Source organism: Etheostoma spectabile, chromosome 14 (genome assembly GCF_008692095.1).
Source record: "Etheostoma spectabile isolate EspeVRDwgs_2016 chromosome 14, UIUC_Espe_1.0, whole genome shotgun sequence".
NCBI classification, from domain to species: Eukaryota; Metazoa; Chordata; class Actinopteri; order Perciformes; family Percidae; genus Etheostoma; species Etheostoma spectabile.
The window spans coordinates 13,621,249-13,633,025 of NC_045746.1; the positions used below are offsets into that span (position 1 = coordinate 13,621,249).

At 37.8% G+C, this 11,777-nt stretch overlaps 1 protein-coding gene and 1 long non-coding RNA gene across 2 annotated transcripts in view; one reads left to right on the forward strand and one right to left on the reverse strand.

The window, feature by feature from the left end:
• The window catches only part of LOC116701705 (uncharacterized), a 23,361-nt gene that overhangs the window by 470 nt on the left and 11,114 nt on the right, over positions 1-11,777 (reverse strand). The window lies entirely within an intron of this gene.
• The window catches only part of slc45a4a (solute carrier family 45 member 4a), a 49,903-nt gene continuing 42,734 nt past the window's right edge, over positions 4,609-11,777 (forward strand). The window contains exons 1-2 of the mRNA XM_032535463.1: positions 4,609-4,754; positions 6,119-6,196. The gene's annotated coding sequence lies outside the window, so the exon portion shown is untranslated. The remainder of the gene's footprint in view (positions 4,755-6,118; positions 6,197-11,777) is intronic.

Here is an 11,777-nt window from a genome sequence, read left to right on the forward strand (position 1 = left end):
TGAAACAACAGGTTTACATTTTAGAGTCACCAACTAAGCAGGTTCTCCTGTCTGCTATGAAGTGGTGAGTTCTACTATTTTTCGGGAACATGAAGGACTAATGACAAAAATTGAACAAAGAGCAGTGAGCACTGGGTATTTTTTAATTAAATGCTTCACTTTTCTGAAGGTTTATACATTTTCATATTGTCATACAATGTATTATTTAATGCTGTTCCCTGTTTAATATTGAGTTTGATCACACTTGTATTATGTGGGAACATTGGGTGACTGAGCCTCACCTCCAAATGTTTTTTGAGGTGAGTTTCTGCATCTTAATGGAATCAAACTACCCTAGTAGTTGTTTACCCTAAAAACAAATCCATCACATGAGAAAGAAAATTTTGTTTTTGATGGATGTAACGCTGTAATGTGTACTGCAGAGAGTGACCGGAAATATGATGAAAGATGAAACATAGTTGAGAGCTGGACTTATACGCTGACATGTGATACAGCGACGTATATGCTTCAGAGCGGCTCATGAGAAAGAAGTTTAGTCCTGCAAAATCTGGAATCTAATCTCCAACCCCACAGTGTTTTGATCTTATTATATTTCCTTATCAAATGCTTACCTCATTGTTAAACAAAGTTTCTAAATGCCTTTCTATTTATTTCCCTACAAGACTAGTTGGTTGCAATGACTAAAGGCAAAATGTTTTTATATACAGTATGACAGAAAAGGTATTTATAATTTTAAGTGAAAAGGACGGGCTATGGATTGCCTCTCATTTGTTAACATATGTTTATAAACTGTAAACATTTCTGTTCTGTGCATTTTATGTGGAACTAGTTATTCTTACTATAGTGTTATTTTTGTTAACTAAGTCAAACCGAAGAGACAAAGTTTTTATTTCACTTTGAAGTTTTCTTCATTTCACTTTTTCCATCTTCAAATCCCATTTTTCTCCTCAGAACATAATTTCTGGGACTCTTGAACTCTCCAAGTAAAGATATAGACACACATCTTTTTATTCCTGTAAACATAATTGTTACATTACAAGTGGGATCAATTTGGTTCGGATCACCTGAGGTTCATCCAAAGGTTCAACTTATTGTAATGTATTTATACACTTTATATAACTTTTAAAAGTGAACATAAAATACATTCTTTTTGTAAACTAAACGGGTGACAATGCAAACAACTCAACCATTGAAGTATAATTATTTTTTTACTGACTTTTTATAGAACTTCATAGGAAACTGTATATCTCCAAGACTGTTAACAGGATTTCTAATATTTAACTAACAGTAAACCAATTAAACACACATTTTAGAATACATGTCTTCAGTTTGGTTTTTCAACCAGAGCAAGTTTCAATACATTCTCTGTGCCTGTGGTTCCCAATCTGGGGAAAAATAAGAGAAAAGATAAATTGCTATTGTGTGAGAAGGCATCACCACTCTATGCAATGGTTTACAATACAACAGTTGTATATGTTTTATGGCATGCATTTATTACTGTGCTCATCCTAGATCTACCTGACGTATGCAGATGATTTTCTCTAGTTTATTTACAGTTGAAAATTAAACTCTCTCCCCATGTTTCTGCACTTTCCAGAGTTCACCAGAAGATGGTGCTGTTTGATACCAAGAGAAGTTAGTTTTCTGCTGGAGCTGATCAAAGTTCAGTTTCACTGATCAGAACAGTATCAATCTAATACAGCCATTTATTTATTTATTATATAATACAGCCATTTATTTATTTATTATATAATACAGCCATTTATTTATTTGGCAATTTAATTTTTCCTTTTTTTGTGATATAGAACCCACTTTGTCTATAAAATGTTGGAAAATAATCACAAATTACCCATTAATTACCCAAAAATATTTAGTAGTTTTTTTTTTATATATGACAAAGAAAATCAAATTTGTGCTTGAAAAATGACTGAAACAACAGAGCTGCCATTTTTTTACATCCTTTATTTAACCACAAAGGTCCCATTGAGATACATCAAGTGCAGTTTAGTACAAATGTCACACAAAAGATACCAAAACACAAGTGTCTGAAGTAATTTCAAACATTTGAAGGTAAGGGTGAAGATTCTGAATTAAGTATTCCTTGCAGCTCATTCCAAACTTTGCGAGAGTGATAGGAAAAGGCAGATTTAACCAGCTCTGTCTATCTAGAGTCATAGCTATTGGAGTAATATGTCCTTAAACTGAATATGCACTGCAATAATTTACCCAGTAAAGATTTTGCAATAAAATTAGGTTTTCTCCTTAAACACAGTGAAGTCCACTGATGTGTATGGAAGCTTGCACCAGTTACAAACAATGTTCTGTCAGTTGACTTTTCCATAATTAACTATTCATTTCAGCTTTACAATGTAAAGCTGTAGCGCCACAGCAAACATGGAAGCTATTTGACCCTTCTGCTTGTGCTGCAGGGTGGCAGAGTGATAAGAACGATTTAACATAAAGCTAGAACAGACGGCATCCACCCTGCTCTGGTGTCTCTAAGCTAAACACAGAATCCCTGCAGGGCCGCTGTTCTGCGTAAAGCACCTTTGACCTCCCCGAGGTGCCGGTCGAGGTGTTTTTACTTCGAAGCCTAACTGAAACAACCCTTCGGTCCTTTAAAGATCATATGTGTGGATGTGTAGTTCTGTACAGTTTGATTGGTTAAATCTGTATATGTAGTGTATGTGCGTGCTGAAGATTGTCGTGTTACTTAAAGCCATGAGCAACTTTTAATCTCTCACCGTGCAGGTCCACACATGCTTCGGCTGCAGCGGGAGATAAGTTGGTTTCTGTGTCTACTGCAGCTTTTAATCAGTTTTACTTTTAATCCATAAATGTTAATTTAGAAAGCAAGAGCTACATTTAAGGGGGGAAAACAAACACAATTGCTGTTTGTGTCGCAACTTTAAGTGTTAAAACCGTAACTCTAGTCAACAGAGCAGTGTTCTGCAGTACAATGCCACAAACAAAAAAAACTTCATTAGCACTGTACCAGCTAACTATGTTTTAGTTAGACAGAATGACAAACTGTCAGTGAAAAATGTAGTTTTAAGGCTTTTATTATTTTGGCTTTGTGCTTGATTAAGTTAGCACAAACTAGTACTATTTATAACTAATTCAAAATGCACAGGAAGTGGAAGAAACTGAGGGCCTGCAGCTAATTTTCTGTGTATTTAACTCAAAATGTTCTGTTTTGGGTCAGTTTTGCCCATGGTCATATTTAACAGTACTTTTCAAGCAGCACTACCCTTCCAAAACCCAATAAGTCAGTTTGGATTTCTGATATTTGGAATTCATAAGTTTGTTAAGGGAGGGGTTACCACTTCAATACACATACACTATTGGGGGTTGTGAGACCCCCAAACAGTGAGGAAGTAAAGCCAATGTCAACCAAACACAGGGATTTAAAAATAAATCAATGGTGGAGAAAAGATCATTTACCTATATACAAGTTTTGGGGAGTAGTGAACTACATGTAATTAAACTAGTGGTATAACTACATTTTGCGATAGCTTGCTGGTAGTTTAACTACACTCATATTTGCATCGAGATTAAAGTAGTTACATTTTCTGCCATTTCTTGTGAATTTAACTACTGAATCTACAGACAGTTTTTTGGAGCTGATAGTGTGATGGCTTGAATGTAACAGACATTCATTTAAATAAAAAAGTTACGCACCAAAGCTTTAAAATAAATATTTTTTGTTTTTATTTCCATGGCCTTTCTCTTGTAATTGAACTAGCCTGACTGCTGTGAAGTCAGAAAGCCACTTAGGACAGGTTGAGGTCTGAAGTGGAATGTCAGCTCACTGAATAAAGGTGTCATTTAGACTTAGTACTGCTGGTTGCTATTTAATAGCAAATGTTTAGAGAAGTTGCTGCATGCTATTTTAAAAGTTACCTTGTTTACTGGGTAGGCCTAATCCTGCTTAGTGTAATACCTCCCACCTGTACTCTAGTTTCTGGAAAGCAGTGACTGACAGGTTCAGTCCTGCTGACTGATGGACATTGGACACAAAACCTAGCCATGCATTCCTTGCACTTTTCCATGAATAATGGGGTGTTTTTTGTTTTGTTAATGTACGACTTGTGAACAAGTGGGCATTTGTTTGCAATAAACCGAGTGGCATTTTTGCTGGCATGTGACTTTTGTTTTGTATTTTAGTATAATTTTGTATCACATGTAGGCTACACGTATGGTCATTTTTATCATGTTTTTTTACAAAATGGATTAACTACCTTTTTTTAAATAATTTTAGTTAACCAAATAGATTAATCCCCAGCTTTGTTATAGTTCAACTTCTAATTAGTTTGTAAAGCTATGCTTTCAAAGTAGCTTCCCCAACACTGAAAATGTAATTTTCCTCTTATAATGTAGTAGAAAAAGCAAGTAGTATACAATGGATATATGCTCAAGTAAAGTGCATTTACCTAAAACACGTAGTTGAGTTAGTAGGCTACATAACGTTCTGTAACTGAATGTTGTTTACGGTTTTCACCTTTGAAAATTCACTTCACGATGCATCACCACCGCGGCCCCGCCCCTTTATGCAAATTAGCCGTGACGTTGACGGAAGTCAGTGCTACGTCTCTGCTTCCGACAGCTAGTCCTTTAAAGGCGTATTTAAAGCCCTGGCTTCAGTTGCAGGAGTAGCGGACAACCTATGCAACACAATCTGCCGCAGAGCCCAGCGACTGTCCGACTCTGAGCGGACCAAAACACGGAGCCAGCGGCTGACACAACCTGGCGAGGTGAGCTCGGTGTCTAGTTGAAGCACCGGCGACGAGAGGGGACGGACATTACATATTTTGTAGCCGAGGTTGTTCGGCTTCGGCAAGCGGAATACTCAGCATCTCAGGTTGCTGCTGCAGAGAGAGAGAGAGAGAGAGACAGAGAGAGGGGAGGAGGGGGGGGAGGAGAGGGAGGCATTTACAGTAGTTTGTGTGTAGGCCTGTGTCAAAAACAAAAAGAGACGAGAGGCTAAGGGTGCAGAGAGCCCGGCACAGGTCAGGTTGCATAATGATGTTGCTCTAATTATAAAGTGTTCATAATTAGGTTTTGTGAATGGTGTTGAAATGTAAAGAAGGTTTAAAAACAGAAGAGGCTCAGGGTTGCAGTTTGGACATCAGAATGAGCTTCGTTTCCTTCACTGCAGCCTTTGGAAGGAGCACTTTACAGTTGACTTTACTGACTGACCTGACATATTTTAGGATTATTGGCTTGCCGATTAACTATAAAACAAATATGAGGAGTGTCCTGCTTTTCAACTATTCATCTGTGTTTTTTTTTCCATTACCAATGGCTGTTGGTCCGTTCAAATAGCAACCGTTATAGGTGTTTGTGCCACCAAACCTGCATATTACACTCTAATATAAAAAATGATAAAAGACATTTAGGGCATAGATTAGTCAATCAATCAAAAGAAAATTAGTCAGTGACAATTTTATAAACCGATTGAAGTAGTTTATTCAGATTCTGGTCTCAATTGTAAATATTTGCTGATTTTCTTAGTGTTTTATTATTGTAAATTGAATATCTTTGGGGTTTAGGCTGTTGGTCAAACAAAACAAGCAATATCAAGATGTCACCTTGCACAGTGCTTGGAAAGCAAGCGACTCATTGAGTCATCCAGAATATAACTCAGCAGGTTGTGATATGAATATCAGTGTTAAATCAACTACAGAGCTCCTCCACGTATATAAGTTGTGTTTTATTTACCTTATAGAAACCTTTAAATCTACATCCAGTTTATACTATGTATGTACTGTTTCTATAACATATGTTTGAAGGATTCTATACACATTTTTTGTGTCTTAGCATACAATGTTGTTTAAATACATCTGTGTTGGACATCTGCAGCTCCATCAACTTACTGGTGCAGAAGCAGATTGATAGGAGAGAGACTTTTTGGAAGTGTTTTGCTTGTTTGTGTGTGTTCTGGTTTATTGGCAGCTCCTGATTTATGTCGATGCGTGTGTGTGCATGAGAGAGTAAGAGTGGATGTTGCCGTGGTGTTGGGTGCTGTATTGATCTAATATACAGTATAATCTGACTTACTGTGTGCCTGTGTGCACTGTATTTATATGCGTAACTCTTTGTTTTTGTGTGTGTTCAGGTACGACTGCAGGGCTTAAAATTGCAGTCTGGTCCAAAACTTCAACATCTCAATTAATGAAGCTTTCAAGGCCTTTTGGTAAGTCTCACATGCACAAACACTTAGGAGATAACACCCTTTTCTTTTATTTACTTTTTACACTGCACATAAAAGTCATCCTTGTGTCTGTTAGTTTGCTGTTTTTGAGTAAATCTGCACAAAAACAAAGGTCCCAAAGAGAGATGTAAATGGCCAACAAACGTTATTCCTCTATTTTCTGTCAAGTCGAATGTGTTTTCTTTTCTGCAACCACCATCAGCCCAATGAGAACTATATGAAAATAGGTATGCAGTATATGTTGATCCATACTGTTCACACCTCTTTCTTAAAAACCCGTCTCTTTGTGTCAGCCTCTTGCTTTGACATGTTTCGATGAGGTTTTTCAGTTTGCATGCATGAGACCGGCTGGTTCAGCTGAAGTGAAAGCAATTGACTTCCTCTTGAAGAAAAGTTTGCTGACTATCAACTGATGCTGAGTCAGCTTCAGGTTGTTAGACACCAAAGTGTAGCCAGACACAACTGGTCGCGAGCAGACAGTTACATGAACACAACGCACACAGTCCAGAACTTATACGTACGTTTGCACAGATCTTGTGCAAACAGAGCACACACCGCCATACACAAACATTCACAGGGAAAGGCTTTTTTTATTTACCCGTGTACATATTTACATATTTATATATTTTGATAATTTGCATGCCAAACTGGATGATATTTACATTCACATGTAAATTATGTTTTTAGTATGCTTCCTTATATCCCAACTTATAAGGATCATAACTACATGTTCTTTACATGTAATTACACACACTCTTCTAACAGAAATACCTACCAGTCTCATCCTTCCAACAAAACACACACAAACCCACTTCACATTCATGATGGACGTGAAATACAACTGAAATATAAACAATTTTGTATGTGACTTTTACTTTAAAAATGGTTGTTTTAGAGGTTGAATTGTGGCTTAAACACACAAAACGCATTACAATATCCAAATTGACTTTGGCATTTTTGCCAGACTGCTGTCGAACAATGTTCTATCAGCCTCCACAAGTATGCTCACAGCAACTCCAGATCTGTTTGTTTAATGGTTTCCACACCCCACCACGAAGCTTGAAGCTTGCAGGTTCCTAAAAACAAGAAGGTATCCTGCTCTAAAGAGATTTAACCCTTGTGTTGTCTTCCCGTTGATCTGCAACTTTGTGTTTTTCTGGGTTGAAATTTGATTTGTTTGTTGTGCTTTTTCTACACTTTTCTCAATGTTTTTGTCAATTGTGTTCCTATTTTTTTGTCACTTTTTTGACGTTTTTTTAATTATGTTTTAGTCAAGTTTTTAACAATTTAAATTTTTTAACAATTTTTGATGTTTTTTGTCACTTTTTCAGCATTTAAAAACAATGTTTTTTTTGTTTGTTTTTTTTCTCCCTGTTTTTTTGTAGTTTTTTTTTCAACATTTGCCAAGTTTTTCAACGTTCTTTTCTGATATAGAAAGTTTTTGTAAACTGGTCAAATTTGACCCGAGGACAACACAAGGGTTAAAGACGCTTATCATGCAACCTCCACCGTCCCTGGTTCAAATCCTCACTCACTACTGGCAGAACTGTCTGATGAAGGCCACAACTTAATCTTTTTGGCAGAAGGTGAAAAGAAATATAGCTCTTCTTTTGTTTTAAAACCCAACATTTGATTTAGCTAATACTACCTCCCAACAATGTCATACTTGTGCGCTCTCTCACCTTCTTTGCTGTTCTCTGTCCATCTCACACACACACACACACACACACACGTTCTCTGTAGCCAGAGAGGCAATAAAACAGCTCTCCTCCACTCTGTATTAGGGTTCTCCTTTTTCTGACTGTTCCTTTCTTATTTGTATCTTGCAAAGATGCATTACACTTTTGAGAAAAAGCAAGCAGATGTATCACCGGAGCATTTAAGAAACATTTTACAGTTAATTCTTGACCTTGGGCAGCAATAATACTATCTCCAACATGGTCCATTAAATAGTACTTCAGCACCAGCGTTATCCCTTGTGAAGAAACTATTCTGTTCACCTCCAAGACTCGAAAAACCAGCACCAACCTTTCAAAAAGTAATGCACATAGTATTCAGATATTTGGACCAGCAGGCTGATGCAGAGCTCCTAAAGTCTTTCCCATTGCACCAAAAGTTATGGTAAAGGTCAGATGAGCACAGATAGCGTAAACAAATATGGCCGCACCACCACACTTTGGAGCTATTTACCCTCTGCTGCCGGTAGTTCATTTTAATACGGCATCATTGAGATGTTGGGAAACATTTGCACTTTATCCATCTTTTCAGTCATTTAAGTTTTCTCTCTTTTTTTATGTCATTTTATCCTGCAATAGAAATGTCTTAAATCAAATAATGAAACTTCTCTCCATCTTTTGGGGCTTTGTCCAATCACTGTTCCCGTCTTCACTGACTCATCCTGTCCCAGGACAAACCGATGTTCGCCTGTCCAATTAAATTACCAGAGAGCTGACTGGATGCCAGAGACAACTGGCAGCGACTCAGATTTGTGGAGAGCTTTTGCTTGACTTTAGGTTTTCACCACACCCGCAACCTTATCTAATTTATTTTATTTGCTGTGTCACTGTGTTGTTAACTGTTGGTGTATGGTGTGCATTACATATCGGACGTGGCATGTTGATGAGTTTTATTGTTTTGTTAATGTTTTGATGCTGTCGTCACAAAGCCGGTGTATGAAGCATTTTCACCGTATGTCTCAGAATGCTTCGGGCGAGGGGGGGAAGCCAAAACTGATCTTTCAAAACTGGTCTGCAGCAAGAAGCACTTCCTGGTCTCTTGTGATTGGATCACACTTTATATCTAAGACCTTTTTGTAATTCTGTGTGCTGTTTTTATTAGCCCTGTGAATGCTTTTATTAAGATCTATTTATTTGAGCTGTGTAGAAAATGTTTCAGAAATGTTGTTTTCTGGAGAGTAAGCAGATTTGATCAGACCATCTAATATGGAAAAAATAACCATTTAAAAACTGACCATTTCAACTAATTATTTTCTTACTCAATTACTTTACAGACAAACAGGTAGTCAGGTATCACAGACGTAACTATACCCTGTAACACTATATACAAACTGCTGCGTGTGTGTGCGTGTGTGTGCGCGTGTGCGCGTGTGCGTGTGTGCGTGTGTGCGTGTGTGCGCGTGTGTGTGCGTGTGTGTGCGTGTGTGTGCGTGTGTGTGTGTGTGTGTGTGTGTGTGTGTGTGTGTGTTACAGTGGAATATTCCATTGTGGGCTGGGCTAAATCTTGGTCTTGCGAGATCCTGAACAGGTCTGTACAAGCAAGAATATTGTTTTGGGCTTTTTGTCAAACAAGCTGGTTGTGTGAAACAATTATGTTTGTTACATCATGAAAATGCCTACATTTATCGATACATTAGTGTTAAGCTGCTTAAAGACTGTTCGTGTGTTGAGCAGAGGGGTTTTATGTGTGTGGTTTGAACTGACTAGGGTTATATTTCTGTTTTCTGCTTGGTCATACTGATGGCTGAGAAGGGAAAAAACACCCACAAAGGGTGAGATAAATCAAGTAGACCTCATTGCATGTTTTTTTTCTGTCTCCTGTTTGGCTTGCTGATTGTGGATTAAAGTTTTAGGTAGCTATAAGGCGAGATAACACACACACACCGTCCCTCTAAAAGTGGGCAGGCCCCCTGGGTCAGAGAGACAGGAAGCAGGTGGGAGGTGCAGTAATGTGATGTTGGGTAGGGGGTACTGTGGTCAGAGGGGGCACAAATGAGCTTTGAGTTACAGTCCTGTGTATGTGTTTGTGCGCTTATGTGGTGAGGGTGACACACATCCAGTAACATGACTCTGGTGTGGTCAAGGCTGTTGTCAGCAGCATGTCAAAACCTCAATGCAGCTTCAAACTGTGGGAGTTAACACTGTTTTTTGTTTTTTACATTAGGTCTATCTGATCTCTATCTGTTAGCATGCTAGTTGTGAGAAAAAGAGAAGCTTCTGCATCTCAGATTGAAAAAATGATACTAAATGTATGAGACACTAGAAACTACATTGACATCAAGTGTCTAGACAGGATCAGCAGGCCGTGGATTAAAATAAAAGTGTGTATGTGTTGTGTGTTTGTATACATAGACAAGACAGCCTGCTGTTGCTCCCAAACTAATAATTGTGGGCTTTTGTTATTCTGTTTATTGTGGAAATGCCGTTGCACAGCATTCCAACTATTGTTATTCGGTTCTTTCTTTGTTATTTAGTCTTCCATACGTTTTTTGGCTCTCTGTAACTTCTGCATACTTTCAGCTAAACCATTCAACTTTTCAAATCTTCAGCTCTTTCAGCAGATGATGGGACTTTTTCAACTTTTTTTACCTACTATTTATAAATTTTCAAATATTAGGCTTTTAAACATCTTATTTTAACACTGAAGTCAATGAGAGCAAGCTTTAAATCCTTCACATCCTCTTCTGCTTCAAAATGTATCTGCTCCTACATTCTTTCACCTACAGACGTGATTCAAACATTAAACCTTTCACGAAATATTCAGGTATTCAGGGTGTTTTGATATCTTTTTAGAGTTTTTTAAAAAAAAAAAGCTGTTTAAGTTTAGTGTACATTTTAGGATTTTTCTGCATTTATAGTGAGTGTGTATTGCATGAACTAGAGGGTGCGGTGATATCACTAGAGTGGGGCGCTTTGAATCATCTTAGTTCTTTCTCTATAACTTGCCACGCCAACAATTCTAACTTGTCCTGGACAATTTATACATCAAAACATAGGTATTCTTGTCTAGTTTCAACCAACATGCTTCATCTGAAATTAATTTTACTTTTGGCTCGGTGACCTTCCAAATGACAACAGTTCCAAATCTAACTCCATTCGCTGCCATGTTAAACATTGTCCACATATGTGAGCAAAACGCAGAGCAAAGTGCTTTTTTTTTAAATCACTGATATGCCCACATTTTTTACTTTATCTACATAAATTGCATATCAATACGTTCACAAAAGCCTTCTGGTGCTCATGGTTAGGTCATTATATATATATATATATATATATAGCACCTTTCTTTTAAGCGCTCTGAGCCTTTATGTGACAGGCCTTCTCTCGGTGTAAAGAGATCAAAGGGGTTCCGCACTGTCTTTACAAAACATGGACACACACACACATACTCACCAACACAGAGACAGACAGACAGACACACACGCACATAGACACACACGCACATGTGCGCATATACAGACAGATAGAGACAGACGTACATACGCATTTGCACAGATACACATGCACATAGACACACACATGACCATGCTTATCTTTAAACAGGTGTGGTAATCAGAGATCAAAGACAGACTTGATTAGGGCTGAACGTACACCTGCTGCCTATCAGCTGGCGATGGCGCAGTGGAAATGTTAATGTCTTTGGTGTGGGAGAGCATTGTTTGAATCCCACGTGTTGTGATTGTAGTTATGTCGCAGTGGATGTGTTAGTGGTTCAATCCCCACTGTAGTACATCAACCCTGACGTAGACGTTTAACCCCCTTATGTTTTTTTTATTATTCTGTACGTTTTTTGGTCGTCCATATCTTCTGCAGACTTTCAGCTATTA